This window comes from Elaeis guineensis, chromosome 1 (genome assembly GCF_000442705.2).
Source record: "Elaeis guineensis isolate ETL-2024a chromosome 1, EG11, whole genome shotgun sequence".
In the NCBI taxonomy this organism is placed as follows: Eukaryota; Viridiplantae; Streptophyta; class Magnoliopsida; order Arecales; family Arecaceae; genus Elaeis; species Elaeis guineensis.
Window position 1 is genome coordinate 79,958,672 of NC_025993.2, and position 25,220 is coordinate 79,983,891.

The window sequence follows — 25,220 nt, forward strand, 5'->3', positions numbered from 1 at the left end:
TTCCTCACCACCGTGGCTCTAATACCAACTATTGGAGCATGATCCTGGCTCCTCCCACAGACCTTGGGTGCAGCAGAAGCAGCAACGAACAAATCTGGAGACTTCTGGACTCGATCAAAGGCCCTTGACAAAATCAGCCTGGTTGCTGTCTTCTTCGTCAGCCTTTCGTTCTAGATGAAGAATGCCTCTGAAATCACCTCTAAAAAATCCAAGATCTGATACTCAACTAGATCAGGCCTGGACTGAGGGTCTTTCAATTCATAGATCTCAAATTGGGATATTCTAGATAGGAAAGAAGGTAGATGGAGGTAGACCTTACAGATCTGTCCTGCTGCAGCCTTTCCTGTAGATCTGTTGATGGAGATCTCACCCGCACCTCAAACGACCTCAGATCAACTCCAGATCTGAGAGAAACTTGTACCAACCTCTTCTTAAGAGATTCTAGATCTTGGACCTGATGTTTGGATGGCTGCAAAAGAGGGAGAGAAGAAAATGGCTGGCGGCACAAAGGGAGAGGGGGCTAGCGCCTCCCCTTGCTTTCCTGCCTTTTTAGGCCTGGCGGCAAGAAACCCTAGGGTTTCTTGCTCCTGGGGCATGGAGAATTACTGGGGAGAGAGGGAGAAGAGAGAGAGAGACTTGGGAGAAAGAGTTTTCATATTTCTTGGCTTTATCAAACCTATACAAGTACATGTATATATAAACACAGGGTCAAGTGACCCAAATCCAAAACTTCTTTGACTAACTCTATGGGAGATTAAGTTAACCCAAGCCCATGTACACCCATGACTCAACCTAATCTCACCTATCCTGGGCTCAGACCTGACCCATAAAGAGTTGGTCCCTTGAGGCCCACATAACCTAGACCTCAAGAACCTGAAAGGCCCACAGCCTTTCAACCTAGGGCCCAACTAGCCCTAGAACCTCCATGAAGCCCTCATGAATGATGGACCTTGGCCTTAGCCTTGGTCCCCTGGGCCTTGGGCACACCACCTGGATCACAACACTATCAACCTCGGTAGATGAGAGGAGTAGTCCTATGATGATCGAAAGATCGAGTCCTTATGCCCATGGCCATGGCAGAGTAAAATAATGGAAAAAAGTTTTTCTTTGGGATTTCACATCAGACTTGGATCAATCGATTGATTCATATGATTGATGTTGGGTTTGACGAGTTCACCTTAACCCTAATTCAGTCGGGACTCATGATAGAAGAACTCAATCACACAGGTAGCTGCACCGAGAGGTTCATCTTCATTTCTGATGGATTGCCACCATATACTGCTAGATGTCACTGATGGATTTTAGGAGCAATTAGAATGATCTTGATGATCGATCATTCTAATTATCTAAATCAGAAGAGTTCTGATCCATTGAAAGGAGTTTCGAGGATGTCGATGATGAGATCACGACATGTCTCATTACCATACAGAAATAAACATAACTGGATCACACAAACAAGAGTTAGGATCTGGATGTCATCAATTGAGCTAGCCCAATTCGATTGATTTGGATTAGATCCAATTAGGTTCAAGAAAATCATGCTAGCACATGATTGAGCTTAACTCTCTCCTCGTGTAATCTTTTCTATCTCGACTGAGCCAAATGTGATTTGACTCACCCAGAGAACCTTAAGAAGATTTCTCACAGTCTGACTAGAGCCAGTCTAGCTCAGAAAAGATTTTTCTTAATTCATGAGATGAATTTAAGACAACACCTGCTAATTCCTGTCACCTGTCATTTCCATTTTAGAACATTGGTCAAACGTTGACCCATGGACCTTGGACTGAAGGCCACTTGGAAAGAGGTCATTGGAGAGTTTTAGTGGAGTGTCTACCTGCTAAATTAGTCCTTAAAGTGGATTCCATATTTAGATTGGGCATGCACCCCAAGTGGATAAGGATAGAGTCCCATGAGATGAGAACTCTGATCCCTTGATCAACTTGGACTGTGGGGTGCAAATCTCACTGTGCTTATCCAGTGTTGGCACCAACAGTAGGAGGGATTGTGGAGATTCTTATTTGATATGATCAGATGACATCACTCCATCAATCAAATTTTTTTCAAAATTAATTAAAATTTTTTGATTGGTCGAATGATGTGGCATTGCATGGCACAACAGGGTCTATTTAAACCCTATCTGCGCCTAGGGTTCAGAGACTCTGCTCAATAACTAGTAAAAGCCTAAATTCTCTCCACTTCTCTATACCCCCTCTACTCCTCTCCCTCCCCTCTTCATGTCCAAGAGGTTGGGCATCCATCTGGTGCTTGTCCAAGGCGTGGTGGCTTCCTGATTAGAAAGCTGCAGAAATTTATCGAGAAGCTACTGCTCCAGCTTCAGAAGATCTTTTGAAGATCTTCCAGATCAGATCCAGATTTAATTTTTGGAACAAAGAGTCATGAGGAGAAGATGATTCAGATCCTACTCAAATGGATACGGATAGAGACCAGACAACTGCGTGGCTATTTCAAAACCTCCGGCATTACTGCGATCATCTATAGGATAATCTAGTTACCCTAGAGGTATTTTTCTATTCCTCATGATTTTAGATTTAATTTTAGATTTAATATCAGATAATAAAAATTAAATCTAATAAATCTTAGATCTAAAATATCATAAGATATTTTTTTTTTAAATATTCCACCTTAGATCTCATTAGATTTGGAAGATCCTACAAGGAAAAAGTCGATTTTTCTTTCACTAATTCGGTGGGGTCAATCCCATTTTGACTCATGTACCGACTTGACAAGTACTTGACTGTATCTAAAAATCTTTCATTACTGAATTAGAAACTTAATTAGTCTTGCATCAAAGTACAGTTAGTTGCTTGCAAGTCACCATGGTGATCTCAGATCGGAGGGACACTTATACCCATACCCTTCGTGAGCTACCCTTGACAGCAGAGTGCTCTGCAGTTGGTCACGTTTAGTGATGATGTACTCCTATATCTCACCTATATGTCATACTAGTATCTCCATACTATTTGGTTATGAGGACAATCAACACATATGACACACAACAATCTACACTTGATATCGCTATCGTCCTAGTAATAGTGTATCGTTTGGTCGTGAACCAATTTAAGGACTATACAATAAATCCACTTTTATCGATCAAAGTAATCCTAAGAACTTCATCACAATATAAGAGTTTATTAGAAGATATATCTTTGTGATGAAAAATATCAAATAACTTTTATTATTTATCAATTCATATATATTTATAATAAGCACAATCGTCAAACGATTGGCTTTAGGATACAATTCCCAACTTCCACTTGGACTAAAGCTAATCAGTATAGTATCACATATCCATCTTCGATTTATCATCTCAGAACTCCTAGATATCGAGACTTTAGTAAATGGGTTGGTCACATTCTCCTTTCTGTCAATCTTCTAAAGATTGATATCACCTTAACAGATTTTTCTGAATAAAGTGGTAGCGATGCAGAATGCCCGGTAAGCAAATAGGACTTCAACTCCTTGGCATAAGCTATAGCTCTAGTGCTGTACAATACAGCAGGACCATCATCGGAGGATGCCACTTCTAGCTTGCCAGTGAATCTGTACAATCACATAGCTTTCTTGTAAGCATTGAATGCTGCAATGCATTCTACCTCGCAATTTGAATTTGGCTATATCTTTCTGCTTGGAATCTTTCTAGCAGATTGCTCCATTATTTAAGGTAAAGATGTATTCCGACACATTCTTGCTATTATTATGTCCAACTGAAAATTGAAGTCATACCCCATAAGTTTTAAGTCAAATTCTTCATAACTGAGTCATCGATCCTTAGTATTTCTCAAATACTTAAGGATGACCTTCTAGTGATTCTCACCCAAATCTTGTAAGTATCCACTCACTACCCTAGTAAGTATACCATATTCCATCTCATACATGGTGTAATGATAGAATAAATTCTATTCATAAACACTCTATGTATGTTGGACTGAAAAAATTTAAGCAACCTCTTAGATCTATCTCTATAGATCTTCATCCCTAGGATGAGAGATGCTTTTTCTAAGTCTTTTATGGAGAACTATGATAATAGTAAAATCTTTATTTCCTATAATATAAGGAATGATATTTTTAATTAAGAGAATTTTATTTACATACAAGATAAGAAATACACTCATAGAACTATTAACCCATTTGTATTTGTAGGGTTCTTCTTCATTCTTAACGAAGCCATGCGTTTTGATCACTTATCAAAATGCACATTCCAACTTCTAAATATTTAGCATTGCCACCAGAAAAAATATTTCATTATGGTCAATACCATAATGTTGACAATATTCTTAGGCAACTAAACGAGCTTTATAGATCTCCACCTTCTCATCTGTGCTACTCTAATCCTATTGGAGATCCACTTACACTCTATGGGCATTACCCCTTCGAGTGGATCAACGAGTATCCATACACTGTTGATGTTCATAGACTCCATGTCGGACCTATGGCTCCAAGCCATTATTTAGAGTCAAACCTCTGCATGGCATCCATGTAGGTGATCAAATCCTTGTTGTTCTCGTCGAGTTCAACAGGATCATGTTTCGAAATCTAGATACCGAAGTATCTATCTAACGGATGTGGTACTCTACCAAATCTTCTTAATGGTGTCTCTACAACAGTTTCTAAGTTTGATCTAATCAAATCCAATTATATGGGTTCACTAGATTGTGTCAGTTCTTCTACATGTCGAACTTCATAAGTTTCACATTAAAGGCATCAATACCTTCACCAAAGTACTCCTTTTTTGAAAAGAATGCCAAACAACTTTTGTTCTTTAGTAAGGTAGAAGTTATATCCCCTAGATTATTTGGGGTTACTCTACAAAATAATATATATAGGATCAAGATCTAAGCTAATCTATTTATAAATACTTGACATAAAATAAACACTCTCAAACCTTAAGGTGAGAGAATATCGGCTTACGTCTAGTCCATATCTCATATAGAGTCTTTGCAACTGATTAGTTCGGAATCTAGTTCAGAACATGACAAATAGTTTTAAAAGTATAACCTTAAAAGGAGACTGACAGACTTGCAAATTCCATCATGGATTGAACTATGTCTAACAAAGTTGATTCCAATAAGAGAGAATCCTTATTCTCTTTTAGATTTGTCAAAAACTCATCGGAAGGGCATTCTCCTCTTTGGTCTGATCAAAGAGTTTCAATACTTTGTTTCTCTATCTTATTATGAAATTATTTAAATATTTTAAATAATTCAAATTTATGACAAACATGTTCGTAGATCCAATACATCAGTATGTATCAGATTCAGAACATCATTGACTCATTCAGCTTTTCTAACAAAAAGTAACTTGATCATCTTACTAAGGAGATAGGATTGATAGGTTAACAATGATTCACAATCATTGACCTCAAGAATTATCTCTTATTGATCCTATTCTTATTTATATGACCTAGCTTAAATTACCAAAGGTAAGCTTTTATGATATTATCTATTTTAGGGAGTTTGTTTGACTGTGTACAATACACTAACAGACTGTGACTATTCATAAATATCATTTCTCAGTTGTCCACATGATTTTGACATCATTTATAATGATATCATAAAATCATTAGACAATAGTGATAATCACTAAAATGATATTCTTAGAATTGAAAATAGACTCGATGATTCCTAAAATCAGGATTGGAACATAACTTCCAACTCCAATGTTCAAAAATCTCTTACTGTTACAAACTTTCTACTAATCTAAAGTTATTGCAATAATTTGCATAAACTTCTGATATCCAATACCCAAATAGTAGTGTCATAGATAGAGAAATCACAAGGTGTTATCACATAAGTACCTTGTTCAGCAATCCTTTACTGATTTCTCTTCTTTAGCATGTTCGGATTAAGAGACTCTGTCAAATCAGATTAACCTTAGACTCTTTTATCAGTTCAGACTCATTAACCCAAGCACGACTCTTTTGCATCTTCTTTTTTTTTTTTTTTAAATTATTATCCTACTGAAGATACATCTTCAGAGGTGCAAAAAGAACTCCTTCAATATTTGAAGAATTTTCACCCACTGAGCATCATCGAATTTATAATTAAATTCATATTTTTCACTGCTCTCAAAAATACCACATGATGATTTGATCATGTGGCCACTTCTGATAAATATCTTTGATCGCATCACATGTGTTGGATGTGGAAACTTCAAATACTAGATCTATAATCATATTTAAGATCTATTCATTCTCTAGAACTATTTGTAACTTTCGATACCAATTATCGAAGTTGGATCCTATAAATCAGTCACTGTCAAACAGTGAATGGAGCAATGGACATCTAGCCATAACTGAAAGAAAAATATAAGACTTCTATGTTTATAAATTGATTAAGCTTAAAGACTTAGACTTTAGTCTAAAAGTTTTTTCACTATTTTAGTCAAATTGATAGCCTCTACCTTCAATCTAAAGAATTACCTTAATCCCTTAGCAGGTATTAAAATCCACACAGACTGCATACAAGTCTAAGGATGGCTCGATCAACCTATATGTATCTATGGGCAGGTTCTTAACCAATTATTTCTCTAAATAATTTTTAATAATTAATTTTATCCCAGATTTTATTTCAATAGACGATGGGCCTCCACTGAAAGTTTCAATTAGGTCAAACCATTAACATGAACCTACTCAGTATTTCTAGCTAATGAATGATCAGGTCTGAGGATGGCTCGATCAACCCAACCATCATCAGATAGTACAACAAAATCATCATATGATGAATGATAATTCCATCATTTAGAGAGAACACCAGACGGATGATGCCTGCAATGTCAATAAAAAATAATGATCCTATTATCATTCACCTTAATGGGAGGCTATGATCTAGTTATCCCTATAACTAACTCATTTTATGGACCTAATAATTTAGAAGATTTAAGAAACAGTTTAGAAAAGAGATGAGAAGAGATCAACCAGTAAACTACAATCCTCCCACTGACTTCACTAAGTCATTGAATTGGATCAGGATCATACTGGTTGAAATGGCACCTAGATCAGTCACACAGATCAACCTTAATGATATGAGTCAACTCAAATCACTTAGCAGTCTAATCAAGACATAATTCACCAAATTGGCCAGGTAAGTGAGATCGATGGGAGGGTCTGCTAAGCTTACGTTAGACACCATCAAAATAGCCAGGTAAGCTACTTCCAATTAAAAACTATCGGTCAAAATGCCAAACTTATCTTAGATACTAATTGGTTAATTAGTTTTGATTTGACCAACCTAATAATTTGGATTCAACCACTGAGCCACAATCAAGGTCTATTTGATCTAATCAAAGATATGGACTTGACCATCTACAACTATTGTATTGGTTCTAGAGAAATCCTGATTTAATCTAATTCAATATTTGGTTAGATTTAATCATTTTTTTTAGTTAGTCCATTAACTCTTTGATTATAACCTTAGGTCTAATCCAATTAAGAGGATCTGATTTGAGCTAACCCATGCCTCCATGTTTTGTACAAATGATATTAGATCTTTAATTCATAATTCTAGATCTAATCGATTCTACCCTTAATTCTTAATTAAGTTCAGCATCAACATGGATTTAGGTTATAGTTTGAAATAATTTCAATCTTTTATTTTGTAAATAATTTATAATAAATGTTATCTAAAAATTTTTTATTTTGAAACTGAATCGACTCAATCAACATTGAACCGGCTACACAAAGAGACTGGGTCAACTCAGTTCAAAACTAGGTCAGCTCAATAATTTTGTAAGCACGATTCAAGAAGTTTCAGATCTAAAAAATCTTGCATAATTTTAAAATCAATCATAACACTTTTAGATCATATCTAAAACTTTTATGATTTGAGATTTTATTTTATCATGATTAAAATAATTTTAATTATATAGATTAGATGTCTTATTTTTCATACAACTTTATATCGCATACAACAAACCTAGGGTTTCAAAATCAAAGATTTTACCGAAAAGTAAGTTCTTTCTTTTACATTCTTCTTCATGGGATCTAATCACATGACACCCCTACATGTCATAAGAGTAGTCCATCGAATGGGAAGATAGGGCCTTTAAACTCTTCTTGCTCCTATGACCTGATGACCTAGTGATCAACCCAATCCAAGTACTTGCTAATCGGATCATCTAATCTAATCACATATCATATATGCTTGAATTCAGATCTAAACTAAATTATATCAGATTTAATTATAATTTTAGATCACATCTAAATCAGATCATAAACATCATATGCATGACATAAAATTAGATTTTATCAACGATCAGCATAAACTAGGACAACCTTTTCACTGTAAGGGGTAAACCCTACAGTAGGACAATCTTATATCAGTTTATGTGATCAATCATTAATTAAATTTAGATCTAAATATCATATATTAAATTTAAATAAAATTAAATTTCAGATTTAATATACACATAAATCATGTCATAATGAACTTAGGCTCTGATACTACTGTTGGGATGTGTAGGTGATTTCATGCATGTATTTTAAAATTTTTTTGAAAAAATTATAGCAAAAAATAACTAGATTAATCAAATTAATCTAACATACATATGATCTAATCATCAAATCAATCTACTCTAAGATCTATGATATGTTATGTTGCATATAAAATCTAAAAAATACTGAAGATAAAATCAGCATGCATGCATGTGAGCAGTAGATCATATCTACTTCTAATCTGAGTTCAAAACTTCATACCTAATCATGGGTCGATGATCTTCGCTACTAAGAAATATGGTGGAGAGGATTCTTGCTGATTGCTTGCAGCCGCACACGCATCTGGCCTCTACAGAAAATTCACTCGAAGTCCTGATCTGATCGATCTTCTCGGGAGTGCTAGCTCACGCGAAGACCTTTTTCTTGGCTGATCTAGATCCTTTCTTCAAATCTCTAGAACCTTTTTAGAGATTAAAAATATATTTATAGAGGAGATAAAGAGGTGAAAGAAAGATAGAGAAGAAAATAATTTTCTTCTAATTTATACTCTCTTCTCAAACCCTTAGAACCAAAAATTTGAAATTCAAGTTTTTACGCACACCCCAAGAGAGAGGATCCTCCTCTCTATTTTTTATGCCATGAACTATACCCAAACTTCTACTATGTGAAGTTCTCTCTTCTGATATCTTACACATATAAAAAAAATCATAAAAGCCCCTTTTATAGGCATGTAAGGAGGTGGGGTGAAGAGTCCTAGTGATCCTATTCTCTTACAGGATTCTGCCTTCCTTTATAATTTTACATCCCAAAATATACCAAAATAATATGGGACACCTCTTTCCATATTTTTTCATGGTAAATCAATTCCTCTAATTGATCTTCATGAAAAATCTCCTCAAAATGTTATACATATAATGAGAAAGAAATTTATTGGTGTGGAGAGGTTGATCTGGATGAAAACAGATTCTCCTGATAAGGAAAATTTTGAAATCTAATTTTAGAACCTTTCCTTTATCAAAACTAAATTAGATTTAGATGTTAGATACATAAGGGATAGGACTCTTTGATGTAAAAAAATCTCATATAAAATAATTTTGTCTGTAGAGATATATGGCATGCATCTGAGTTGGCATAGGGAGAAGAGTCTAATTCCAATAAGGACTCTTAATTTTCTTATTTGAATCCAAACTAAATCACATCTGATTTAGCCCAAATAAAATATAAAAAATTTAATCTAATTAGGTTCATAAATTTTTAATCAAATCTTAATCAAATTAAGAATTGACTGAATCAAAGTCTTGATCAAATCAGGGATAATTCTCCCTTAGCGATTAGGTCATCTTATAATCTAATCGGATCAAACCTAATTGAATTTAATTCAATTACATTTTATTTAATCCTCTTTGCTCAATTAAATTGAGCTAATTAGTAATTTAATTACTAATTAATCTTCTATTAATTTACTAACACTTGATGAATTAATTTATTATAATTTTTGTATAAGGTTAACCATCAATTGAATTGATGATTAAACCCTTGAACAATTATTTTCAATCGTTGATCAGCCACATGATCAGTCAGAAATTTTTTTTGAGTGTGACCCCATAGGTTTGAACCTAAGCTGATAGCACAGGAACACCTTCCTGAACCAATCGATGTAACCATCCAGCAATGATGACCCAACGTTCGGATAGGTCAAATGAAGGTGAAGCAACATTCAAGAACCTATTGGCGTATGGTTACCATATAATTCATCCCTTTGACCCTAATGCTCAAGAATGATCTAAGATTTAATTGTCAATCCTAGATAAGTCATCCATATTGTATTTCAATCTTTTTTAAATCCATCACATGGATTATCCAGGCCCAGGTTTTGCTAAATTGAAATACACTGATGCATATCTTCTACTAATTTGGAGGGATCAATCCCATTTTGACTTATGCACCGACTTGACAAGTACTTGACTATATCCAAAAAATTTTTATTATCGAATTAGAAACTCAATTAGTCTGGTATCAAAGTACAGTTAGTTGCTTGCAAGTCACTGTGGTGATCTCAGATCGGAGACATACTTATACCCATATCCTTCGTGAGCTATCCTTGACAGCAGAGTGCTCCACAGTTGGTTACGTTCCGTGGTGATGTATTCCTATATCTCACCTTCATACCATACCAGTATCTCCATACCATTTGGTTATGAGGACAACCAATGCATATGACACACAATGACCTACACTTGATATCGCTATCATCCTAGTAGTAGCATATCATTTGATCACGAATTAATTTAAGGAGTACATGATAAATCTTCTTTTATCGGTCAAAGTAGTCCTAAGAACTTCATCACAATATAGGAGTTCGTTAGAAGATGTATCTTTGTGATAAAAAATATCAAATAACTTTTATTATTTATCAATTCATATACATTTATAATTAGCACAATTATCAAATAATTGGCTTTAGGATATAATTTTCAACAGTACACTAGAATTTAGTGGATTCTATCAGTGGGGGTTGTGCATTGGTATTTAGTGGACTCTGTCAGTGGAGATTGTGCGTTGGTATTCAGTGGATCCCGTCAATGGGGGTTAAACATTGGTTATAGTCGAGACTATTGAGTTATGAGTACTTTAATTTGAATCATATTTATAATTATATTATATGTGAATATTTGAAAAAAATTAGATTTATATTGAATTAGCATGAAATATATTTTTATGTTTATTCATAGTATTTTTTTGAATATTATATAATATCTAAAATATCTAGTTGAAATATTTGTTACATACTAGGCTATCTAGCTCATTATCTCTCTTTTTATTTTTTTCATATTCAGATAATTAATTATGAGCATGGGTAATAATATTGGGACAGAGCTTTTAGAGGTGAGATTTAGCATTATCAACTTCATTGAACTTAGAACTATTATTTTATTTTTAGTGAAACTTTATTGGATGTAAGATATTTGATTTAATTATTTGAATTAAAGTTGAATAATAATTATTTAAATTTTATTCTACTGTAATACATTGATATCGTGATGATATATCTTGATGTTTATGGAGAGAGTTTTTCATAAGTATGCGGTGGTTGTCATGACCTCTGACTCGCGATCTCAGGTCGGGGGTGTGACACAAATAGAAGATAATTTTTTAAGCTTGCACAATTTGAGTCGGCTCAACACAAAAATTAATTTCTCAACCTGCAGCATCGAGTCAGATCATCAACAAATGAGTCAGCTCGAAAGGGTCTCAAGTCTATTCCAATCAAAATTGAATCGACTCGACAAGCATTCCAATAACTCATTACTAAATTTTAGATTAGGATATCTCTCATAAATAGTTTCAATATTTCAGATCAGATCCTAAAGTTTTGAATCTAGGATTTTATAAAAATTAATTTTTATCTAAATTATACAAATCATATATATCACATATATAAATACTAGATCCAAAACAAATCAAAACCACATATCTAACATAAGTATCATAGGATCTAGATCTGAAACATGAAATACATAAATTTCTATTCGCAGTTCTTCTTCATGGGATATAATCACAAGCGGTATCCTTACACGCCATAAGAGAATCCATCGAATGGACAAGAGAGAGACGTTGATCCCTACTTTCTCTTATGATCGGATGGCCATGATGATCAACCTAATCAGAGTACTAGGCTATTAAGAAAATAATAAATCTAATCTAACATATCGTATATATAACAGATTAAATTTAAGATCTGATCACTACTTTAGATCACATCTAAATCAGATCAAAAACATATCATGCTTCACTAAAATCAAATTATAAATTATAAATCTCTTTAGATCTCATCTAAACATATTCATGATTTATGTTTTTAGATCAGTACGTACTATGATAACTCATAATCAGTACATGCGATCAATAATCAATTAATTTTAGATCAAAAATTAGATAATAAATCATAAATCTCTTTAGATCTCATCTAAACATATTTATAATTTAAGTATTTAGATCAGCATGTATTAGGACAACCTTTTTACTATAACCCCTTACAATAGGACAACCTTATAACCAGTACATGCAATCACTGACCAATTATTTTTAGATCTTTATACATACATGATCATGTCAAAAAGAACCTATGGCTCTGATACCAATTAAAGGAAAGCTAGGATAGTTCATGCATGATTTTTTAAAAATTTTCTCAGAGTGGAAGCAAACTAGATTAAACTATTTAATCCATCATGCACTAGATCTAATCTATAACTACCTAAGCCAGGATCTTATGACATAAAACATGTATGCATAATCTAAAAAAATATCTAAAACAATTAGATCTAATCTAAAATATGATAGAGATTGGATCTCTATACTTAAGCACGGGTCGAAGATCACGGTAGCTGATATCCATCGACTTCAGGTTCTCCTAGCCGCACACACGTATAGCTCTACGAGTATCCACACGAAGTCTGATTAGATTGACCTCTCTGGAGTGCTAGCTTTTTGCAGAGATCCTTGATGGCTGATCAATGGAGGAAAAGATTGGTAGAAGAAGGCAAGGGAGAACTCCTCTCTTGATTTTCTTTCACCCAAAAACCCTAGCGCCAAGGAAGAAAGACCCACACCCAAGCACCTCACATCCCTCTCTTTTTTTTGGGATTTTCTAATGCAACTCACTGTTATTCCTCCTCTTTCTTGTTGCACAAAAAAGAAGTCCAATAAAAGGTGGCGTCCAAAGCAAAATTGAAAATTAGTTTGAGTTTGATTTCAAATCATATTTGAATTCAAACTCTTAACTAACTCCTTCACCAAGAGGGGCGATAAAAGGCAATGAGGCATGATGATTTCTCATGCCAAACCCTCTCCCACATCTGATGTCTTATAGTGAAAAGCCTCTACAATTATCTCACAATAGGAGAGGAACCAATGGAGGGCAGCATAGAGTTTGGATGACGTCAAAACTCATCCTAATAAGGAATCAAATTCAAATCTGATTTGAATATTCCATAATCATCAGATTATATCCCATCTTTAGGCATCAGATAGGAAGGGGTAGAAGCCTTGTTTGCATGGAGATGCCTCATGCAAGAAACATATTTGCATGGAAGCATTAGGGCATCATCTAGGGTGTGCCACATGGGGAGAAGTCCAATCTGATTTGGACTCTTTAGTTGGTTCCAATTTATCCAAACCAAATCTCATTTGGTTAGATCCAATTAAATATGAGAACCTAATCTAATTAGATATTAAATTCTAATCAAATCAAAAATTAATTGAACCCAAGTCCTGATAAAATCATGAACTTATCTCCCTTAGCGATTAAGTTATCGAATAACCTAATCATATCAAACCTAATTAAATCCAATTCAATTAGACTTGATCCAATCTTCATTGCTCAATCAAATTGATCTAATTAATAATCTAATTATTAATCAATCTTTCTATAATTCACTAATCCTTAGTAAATTATTTATTGCAACATTTGCACAAAATTAATCATCAATCATATTAGTGATTATATCCTTCAACGATTCATAATTATCGATCAACCATCAGATCAGATCAAAATTTTTATTGTGTGTGATCCCATAAGTTCGAATACTAAGTCGATAATATAGAAATAAATTTTTATACTAATCGAAGTGACCATCTAGCAATGATACCCATCATCCGGATAGTGTTGAATAGTTGTAAAACAACATTCAAGAACCTGGGATATGGTTATCGCATAATTCATCCCTTTGACCTTAATGCTCAGGATGATCTAGGGTTAAACTGTCAATCCTGGATAAGTCATCCACATTGTATTTCAATCTATTTCAAATCCTGTGACAGATCACAAAGATTACACTGGCCAAGATTTTACCTATTGAAACATAGTGATGCATTAATTCCTGCAATTCGGAGGGGCATCTTGACTCACACATCAATTTTATAAGTACTCGACTGTACCCAGTAGCCTTCTATCACTATATCAAAAATATAGATAGTGTGGCACCAAAGTATAGTGAGTTGCTTACAAGTCATCATAGTGATCTTAGGTCTGAGAGACACTTATACCCATATCCTTCGCAAGCGATTCTTGATAGTAGAGTGCTCCAAAATTTGGTCACTATTCAGTGATGATGTACTCCTACATCTCATCTGTATGCCATACCAGTGTCTCCATACTCCTTGATTAAGAGGACAACCAACCCATATGGCACACAATAATCTATACTCGATAAATATTATTGTTCTTATTAATAACATATCATTTGGTCATGAATAAGTTTAAGGACTACACGATAAATCCTCCTTTATCGATAGAAAGTAGTTCTAAAGACTTCATCATAATATAGGAGTTTACAAAGGAAGATGTGCTATTTATAATAATTTGCCCAATAACTTTTATTATTTTATAATTCATATACAAATTAGTAGTAGCACAATCGTTCAGATGATTGGCTTTAGGATACATTTTTCAACATTAGTTTCATATGGAACTCTTCCATATAAGAAGGTTATGCCATCTAGGAAACCATAAGTTTGAACCTAATCTGATTAGATCAAGGCTTCAAATTCTAGGTTAGCTTAAACAACTTTGAACTAAGTCAGATTGAAAACCTAAATTAATTCATGTGTTAGCATATCAATTAAACCCATAGGATTTTCAATAAATCTAATAAGATTAAGATCATGATCAAATCCTTAAGTATATGACCCATTGGGTTCTATATCTAACCAGTAGTGGACTCAAGCTCATGATCTAACTAATCTAATTAGATTAAGTCAGTCTAAATGCACCAATTAATCAAAACTCTTTCAAATTAATTGCTGAATTAAACTCTTTAATTTTTATGAGTCCACAAGTCAAGATTGATATCTAGCAACATATCATGACTACCTAAAAGATATGAAATTTGATGAAAGTATCAAAAATATCCTTCAGATGTAAGTTAACATAAAATTCAATCCTTCAATCAAATAACATCTCAGATAGGCCATGGACATGAAAAACTGTCAAGCCCAAATACCTATCTATATGTATTTTGATCTGATGATGATGACTCGATGGATGAATCATTAGAATTTTTTTTTAATATTCATCCTAATCTGATCAAAAACTTCTTGAGTCATCATCCTATGAGATCACATAGGATGCTCTCTCCCCTTATAAGGAATGATCGATTTCTTATAGACCACTTACAACCTCCATGCATACTTCACTATGTCCAGAATACCCCACACAAGGCTTAAAGAGTCAAGTTAGGAAATGAACCAAAACATAGATTCATATACACAAAGTATCATGGTGATCTTAGATCTAAGGATCACTTACACTACTCCCACTAGAGAACAATCAGCTGACATGTATATAAGGCTCCATCAAAGACTCTCTTGTTTGGTCAATTCAGTAAACTCATTCTCTAATGAGCACCTACATCCTCGTATTAGTATTACTATACAAGTGATTATAAGATCAACTATCCTTTTCATCAAGCATACATAAGATGTGCTAGTCTTACCGGTGTCATTGATTCCGACTCAATGATCCTATGGCTAGGAGTATTCTATATTAAGGCTATCGAGGATTCAGATCTCACTAACATGATCTCATCATGATCCTAAACCATTGTCCTAATCTATGGGGTTCATTATAATCTTAAACAAATATTAAGATATAGCATATAATGAAATAAAATATCTAATTTAATTAATAATTAATGTCAAATATATGAGTTTGAAAGATAAAATACAGAAAATATCTGATCGCATCACACATGCGATTGGCTTATAGGGTATTATTCTTTCAGAGACATGCGACCTAGGGTGGGATGCGCGATCCAAGATTGGGATGCACATCCCAAAGATTCTCTCTCCTTTTTTTCTCTTATCTTTCTATCCTAATCTATCTCAAAATTTGAATTTGATTCAAATCTTTGAAATTTGAATTTGAATCGAATTAATAGGATAGATGGATAAGGGATTGGAGTCTGTAAATAGGATCAAGTTGAGAGGATGCCCAAACTAACAATAGATCCATCTCTCCTCTCTCTTTGTTGCCCACCCTCCTCTCCTCCTTCTTGGTGCCACCTAAGAGGGAAGCCCTCTTCCTTCCACTCATTCATTATCTTCTTCCTTGGTTCTTGAGAAGAAAAGAAGAAGAAATCAGATTGATTTGAAGGGAGAAAGATCTGAAAGGGACCTAGCACCCCGATGGTCTTTGGATTCTTTTGATCAAGATCATCCCTGCGTAGATACTTGCAGAAACAGGATACATGTGCAGCTTCAACAAATCTCTAAAGGCATCCATGATTTTTAGATCACGATGAAAATCTATCCGTGCAAAGGTAAAATTTAGATCTCAATAAAATAGATCTAAATCTTGTATATGTAATGATTCCTGAATATGAGATATAATCTCTATGCATACTAGTTATATTAGATCTAATTAAATTTAAATTATTTAAAATTAAAATTTTTTGTTCTATTGCATATAAAATAAATTTTTAAAATTATGCATGCATACGAATTACCATGAGATGGAGTTTTCTTCAAGTGGTATCAGAGCGGTCATTACGTTGTAAGATTAAGATCAATATTTCATATCTGAAAATCTATTTTCAAGATCTGAAATTCTAAATTTTATTCTTTAAAGGATTGATTTCAAATCTAAAAAATTATTTTCAAGATCTGAAATCAAGAATGATTCTTGATCATGCAATTATATTCAGATCTAAAAATCTATTTTTAGATCTAAAATTCAAATTTTGAATAATCAAAAGATGAATTTTAAAATCTAAAAATCTATTTTTAGATCTAAAATGTAGATGTTTGATGTTTATGTTAATAGTTTTTAGATCTAAAATTTATTTTAAGATCTAAAAAAGCTGATATTCTTATATTTGTGCATCTATAATTCTTATCTAATATTCATATGACTTGAATTTCATTAGATCTGAATTTTATTTTTATTATATGTTCATGCATGAGATGATGTTCATAAATAGAAACCAATCTTGGTGTGATCTATGGTTGTTTGGATGCTTTCAAATTAATGTAATTTGATTGAATATAAGATTAAATTTTATAAGTCATTCTTGAATCATCCTAAAATAAGGTTGTCCTAGTATAACAATTAAAACCCATTATGCTGGCAGGTTGTCCTAGGATAAGAAGATATTGATGAGGTAAAACATCATAAGAAATTAAATATGAATATAAAATCAATCAAATCTAAATTATGAGATAATTGTTAGAGTGTTTTTGTAGATACATATGGTGATCTCCTTGAATCACTATGACTTTTAAAGAAGGGTGTATTATGAACACACAGTAAATTGGTTTGCAATTGCAATTGTGGTGGCCAAAACCAATAGGCTGAACCAATTTAGAATTGATTGATCAATTGGTATCTAAGGAAAGTGATAGAATGGTGGTTATTTAATTAGGACCATTGCCTATACATGGGGAGCCTCCCACCATTCATGAACTGACCTAGCTAATATGGTTGATTAAGTTCCATTGGGTGCCTAATGTTGAGTTCACCACACATGACACATTTGCACCATGGTTCTGATCTTGGTGAACTAAATGAGGATCTTTCAATTGGATCCTTGGCAACTATAGATTTACATAAGATATAAATTAAAATAATTAAAAGAAAAGACTTGAATCAAATCTCTTCAACACATATTAAGTCTAGTGATCTTTCACTATTGTAGATGTGTGGACGTCTTTCTAGTCTTGATTGTTCTCGACTAGATACAGTGGTTTAGTTAAATTGAAGGGTGCAACCACTATATTAGCATGAGATATTATAGGGTAAAGATAGGGTTAGACACAATATCTATCAAGTGAGTGACCCAATGATGGCTTTACATTAGCATTGAGTAGTGGGTCTGACTTAACTAAGAAATAAGATCAATATCTGTTAGGTGAGGCTTTCATGACTTAGAGATCAAATTTTGCTGCAATATACTTAAGAAACATTGGACAAAAGTTATCTACTCATCGATATATGTATCATTAATATCTGTCAGATAAGGTGCATGTCCATTGGTGGAACCACAGTATCTACTAAAAATTTTAATCGCGAAGGGCTTCTGTTTCTCTACCAGAGGAGTGTAGGAGACTTGAGAAAATAGGAAGATTGTTTGTTTTAAAAGATCCTAAAATAAATTCTAAATCAAGTACAAAGTCTAATTAGAATCTCTTCTCTCTGTAGTTCACAATGTCAGCTTCCAATCTTTTAGTCTGAATTTTTGAAACCAACTAAATTTTAAAGTCTAACTACGAACATGGTCAAAATAATTCTTATAAAAGATCGATGCAAGTAATTGATTAAACAACATGGCATCATATGAATCAGATCTAATCTATATTACAACCATAGTATGTTGTTTGATTGAATCCAACAAAGATGGCTCTGATACCATTTTTAGGTTTCAGTTGCACAGTGAAATATGATTTTCAAAAATTTTTAACAAATTTTAACACTTAAAACATGCTAATCAGAACACAAACCTGAGGACTACCTTGTAAATTTCAATCAAACAAATCATGCATATATGCATATAAGGTAGAAATTATATTTTCTCGAAGATGATGATCCGATGATAAGATGATCTCCACAAGACACCAAAATAGATATCCTCCAACAGTGATCTACATAAGATCAATCAAGATCCTTCCCAATCTGATGCAGAGCTGAAGCTTGCTTCATAGCAACACAGCCAACTTTCCTACTCAAGGATGAAGTGTACTACAATCTGATACCCTTCCAAAAATGACACAAGAATCTCCTCTAAAATCTTTTCTCAAAAGATTTGCTACGCTAGATTTGATTTTGATATCCAACACTTGGATACAACAATCTCTTAGAAAGGCAGACAATCTGCTTTTCTAATAGATTTCTTTCCTCTCTTATTTTTCTCTCTTGTTTTTCCTTTTTTTCTTTCCTTGCCTTTTTCTTTCTAATTTTTTTCCTAAACACTTAGGAAATGGCATGCACATCCCATTTGAGCTCCCCCTTATTTATAATATGAGAAGGGGAACATGAAAACAACCCTTGGTGCTAAGAATTCCATGCGGAATCAAGTCTTGGTTTCTGCATAAAATAAATTCATTGAGGGAATTAAATATGTCATGGAAGAAACTTAACATAGAAGGATTTTTTCTCTTCTACACACAACATCCAAAACACTATCAGATAGTGCATGGAATAAATAAGGCAGGGAGAAATTAAGAGGAGTAGCTTAGAAGGACTCTTCCTTCTGGGTGCCTCAAAATAAATGTGGTGTGTATTTATTTTGGCATGAGGTGGTTAGGAGGAGTTGGTTTCATATGAAACTCTTTCATATAAAGAGATTAAGCCATCTAGGAAACCATAATTTTGAACCTAATCTGATTAGGTCAAGGTTTCAGATTCTATGTCAACTTAAACAACTTTGTACTAAGCCAGATTAAAAAATTGGGTTAATTCATGTGCTAGCATGTCAATTAAACCTATAGAATTTTCAATAAATCTAATTAAATTAAGATCATGATTAAATTCTTAAGTGTGTGACCCATTGGATTCTATATCTAGCTAGTAGTGAACTCAGACTTGTGACCTAACTAACCCAATTAGATTAGGTCAGCCCAAATACATTAATTAATCAAAACTCTTTTGAATTAATTACTAAATTAAACTCTTTAATTCTTGTGAATCCACAAGTCAAGATTGATATCTCACAATATATCATGACTATCCGAAAGGTATGAAATTTGATGAAAATATCAAAAATATCTTTCAGTGGTAAGTTACCATGCAATTCAATCCTTCGATCAAATAACATCCCAGATAGGTCGTGGATATAAAAAACTGTCAAGCCCAAATATCTATCTATATGTATCTCGATCTGATGATAATGACTCAATTGATGAACCATTAGAAACTCTTTCTAATGTTCATCCTGCTCTAGCCAGAAACTTCTTGAGTCATCATCCTATGAGATCACATACGATATTCTCTCTCCTCATAAAAATTGATCAATTTTTTGTTGACCATTCACAACCTCCATGCACACTTCACTATATCCAGAACACCCCACACAAGGCTCAAAGAGTCAAGTTAGGGAATGAACCAAAACATAGATTCATATACACAATGTACTATAGTGATGTCAGGTCTAAAGATCACTTGCACTACTCCCACTAGAGAACAATCAGCTGACATGCAAATAAGACTCCATCAGATATTCTCTCATTTAGTAAATTTAGTGAACTCATTCTCCAATGAGCACCCACATCCTCGTATTCATGTCACCATATAAGTAATTGTGAGATCAACCACCTTCTTTATCGAGCACACATAGGATGTGCCAGTCTTACCAATATCATTGATCTCCAACTCAATAGTCCTATGACTGAAAATATTTTAGATTAGGACTATCAAAAATTTAGATCTCACTGGCATGATCTCATCATGGTCCTAAACTATTACCCTAATCTATGAAATTCATTATATTCTTAAACAAATATTAAGTGCAGCATATAATGAAATAAAATATTTAATTTAATTAATAATTAATATCAAATATATGAGTTTGAAAGATAAAATATAAAAAAATATTCCATCGCATCACATATATGATTAGCTTATAGGGTATTATTTTTTCATCTCCCACTTGCACAAAAGCTAATCGCCTCTATACTTGATGCCCATGCAATCTAGGTGATGATCAAACTATTACTGTGACAAAGCCTTAGTGAATGAGTCCACCATATTGTTCTTGATGTCAACTCATTCTATGATTACATCACAAATGAGATGGATGGACCTTAGAATGTGCTTGAATTTCTGACGAGACCTTGGTTCCTTTTGGAACCGCATCTAATTCTATGATGAACTCTTTCATCTAGATGACTTCCTTAGCTACCTTACTAGTAGCAATATACTCTATCTTGATGACTGAGTCAGCTACAATTTGTTGTTTGAAACTCTTCTAACTCACTGCACCACCATATAAAGTAAATACATATTCTAATATAGATGTACTATCATCTGGATCAAATTCAAAATAAAAATCTATAAAACTTTTTAGTTTCATATCAGGTCCACCATAATGAGAAAAGTATCTCTAGTCTTTCTTAAGTACTTGAGAATATTTTTTACAGTTTTTCAATAATCCTTACGGATAAGTAAATCCTTTTACATCTATCCATATTGAACGCCTTCAATACTAGATCTATATATCTAGACTGGGACAAGTCTAACATCCTTTTAGATTTATCTTTATAGATCCTTATACTAAGTATATAGGATGGTTTACCCAAGTCTTTTATGAAAAATTTTTATGATAGCTTTGTTTTGATCGATTGCAATATGGGGATATCATTCTCAATGAGCAGTATATCATTCACATATAAAACTAAGAAGATAATAGTACTCTCACTAGTCTTCATATACATACATGGTTCATCCATATTTTTGATGAAGTCAAATGATTTGACTATCTCATCAAAATGGATGTTCCAACTCCTCAATGTCTGCTTTAATCCATAAATAAATTTCTTTAGCTTGCATATTTGATTTGCCCTACTATTAGAGATAAATCCCTCTAGATAAGTCATATAGACTTCTTCCTCCAAGTTTTTATTAAGAAAAGCAGTCTTGACATCTATCTATCAGATCTCATAGTCATGATATGCAGCTATAGCAAGCATAATCTGAATAGACTTGAGCATGGCTACAGGCAAAAAGATTTTTTCATAGTTAATACCTTATCTTTGTTTGAAATCTTTTGCTACAAGTCTGGCCTTATCGATCTCTACCTAGCCATCTGCTTCAATCTTCTTCTTGAAGATCTATTTGTAGCCTATTTGGGTCACACCCTCAAGTATATCAATCAAAGTCCAAACTTGATTGGCATATATAAAGTCCATTTCAGATTTCATGACTTCAAATCATTTGTCAGAGTCACTACTCATGATAGCTTTTGAATAGGTTGTGGAATCATCATTCTCAATGATGTGTGGCATATTTTGTCATTCTTAATGACAAATCCATATCTGAATAGTACATTACGCACTCTACTTAACCTTTAGAGATGAGGTATGTGTAGTGGTTATGCCTCATCAATGGACACTTTAGGTTGAGAATCAACTTGTGGACTATCCACTTATTACTTCTGATTAGATTGTAGGTCTTGAATTTTTTCAAGTTCGACTGTCCTCCCATTGCCTTCTTCTTAGATAAACTCTTTTTTCAAGAAGATGACATGCCTACTAATAAACATCTTTTGTTGAGTAGGATGGTAGAAGTAGCATCCTATACTCTCCTTAGGATAACCTATAAACCTGTATTTATCTGATCTAACACTAAGCTTATATCCTTCAATATTTTTGACATAAGCAGGATAGCCTCATATTATCAGATGTTTAAGGATTGGCCTCTTACCCTTCCATATCTTATATGGAGTGCTAGTAATAGATTTAGTTGGTATTTTATTTAAAATATACACTGTGATCTCAAGAGCATATCCCTAGAAAGAGATCGATTGATCTGTGAAGCACATCATGGACCGCACCATATCTAATAAGGTATGATTCTTCTTTTTTGTAATATCATTTAATTGTGGAGTGTAAGGAGGAGTCCATTCAAAGAGAATTTTATTATTTTTAAGATAATCAAAAAACTCAGTGGTTAAGTATTCTCCTCTTTGATGAGATTGAAAAGCTTTAATACTCTTACCAATTTATTTCTCAACCATTTTTTGATACTCCTTAAACTTATCAAAGACTTCAAATTTATATTTCATTAAATATACATCCAAATTTTGATAAATCATCAGTAAATGTGATGAAGTAGAAGTAAGAAAATCTATTTTCAAATCTAAAATTTTGATGTTTGATGTTTATGTTAATATTTTTTAGATCTAAAATTTATTTTAAGATCTAAAAAATTTGATATTCTTATATTCGTGCATCTAGAATTCTTATCTCATGTTCATATGACTTGAATTTCATTAAGTCTGAATTTTATCTTTATTATATGTTCATGCATGAGATGATATTCATAAATAGAAACCAATCTTGATGTGATCTATGGTTATTTCGATGCTTTCAAATTAATGTAATTTGATTGAATATAAGATTAAGTTTTGTAAGTCATTCTTGAAGTATTCTAAAATAAATTTGTCCTGGCATAACGATTAAAACCTACTATACTGGTAGGTTGTCCTAAGATGAGAAAAGATTGATGAGTTAAAACATCATAAGAAATTAAATATGAATATAAGATCATTCAAATCTAGATTATGAGATAATCATTAGGATATTTTCGTAGATACATGTGGTGATCTCTTTGAATCACTACAAATTTTAAGGATGTATCATGAATGCACAGTAAATTGGTTTGCAATTGCAATCTATGGTGGCCAAAACCAATGGGTTGAACCAATTGAAATTGATTAATCAATTGGTATCTAAGGCAAGTGATAGAATAGTGGTTATTTAATTAGGATGGTTGCCTACGCACGAAGAGTCTCCCATCAATCTTGAACTTATCTGACCAATATGGTTGATTAAGTTTTATTGGATGCCTAGTATTGAGTTCACCACACATGATGCATTTGCACCATGATTCTAATCTTGGTGAACTAAGTGAGGATCTTTCAATTAGATCCTTGGCAATTATAGATTTACATAAGAATAAATTAAAATAATTAAAAGAAAAGATCTGAATCAAATCTCTTCAACACATATTAAGTCTAGCGATCTTTCACCATTGTAGATGTGCGGGCATCTTTCTATTATTGATTATTCTCGACTGGATATAGTAGTTCAGTTGAATTGGAGGGTGCAACCGCTCTATTAGCATGAGATATTGTAGGATAAAGATGGAGTTGGGTCCAATATCTATCAAGTGAGGGATCCAATGACGGTTTTACACTAGCATTGAATAGTGGGTCTAACTTAACTAGAAAATGGGGCCAATATATATTAGGTGAGGCCTTTATGATTTAGAGACCAAATTTTACTGCAATATGCTTGAGAAGTATTGGACAAGAGTTATCTACTCATCGATATATGTGTCACTAATATCTATCAGATGAGGTGCATGTACATCAATGGAACCGCAATATCCACTGAAAATTCTAGTTGTAAAGGACTTTCGTTTCTCTACCAGAGGAGTGTAGGAGACTCGAGAAAATAGTAAGAGGATTGTTTTTTAAAAGACTCTAAAATAAATTATAAATTAAGTACAAAGTCTAATTAGAATCTCTTCTCTTTGTAGTTCATAATGTCAGCTTCCAATCCTTTAGCCCGAATTCTCGAAACTAACTGATTGATCAAAAGCAACTATAAAGATTGGCTTAGGAACCTCAGAATAGTTTTGAACTCCAAAAAATTAGGTGATGTACTCGACTAAGAATCCTTTATTTTGCCAAACCATCCAACTATTGAACAAAGGACATTATTCGAAAAATGGATGAATGATGACAATAAGGTCAAGTGCTATATCTTGACGTCAATATCTAATGAACTCTAACACCAGCATAAGGACATGCAAACTGTCAGGGCTATGATAACTCACCTGCAAGAGTTATATAATGAGCAGAGCCAGACTACACAATATGAAGTGTCTAAAAGACTCTTCAACACCAAGATGAATGAAGGAGAGTCGGTCCATGATCATGGTCTGACAATAATTAAAGATCTAGAAGAGCTTAAGAAGCTTAGCATGACCATGCATAAGAAATTGCAAATGAATTTGATCCTGTAATCCCTTCCTAGTTTGTATGGACAGTTTATAGTA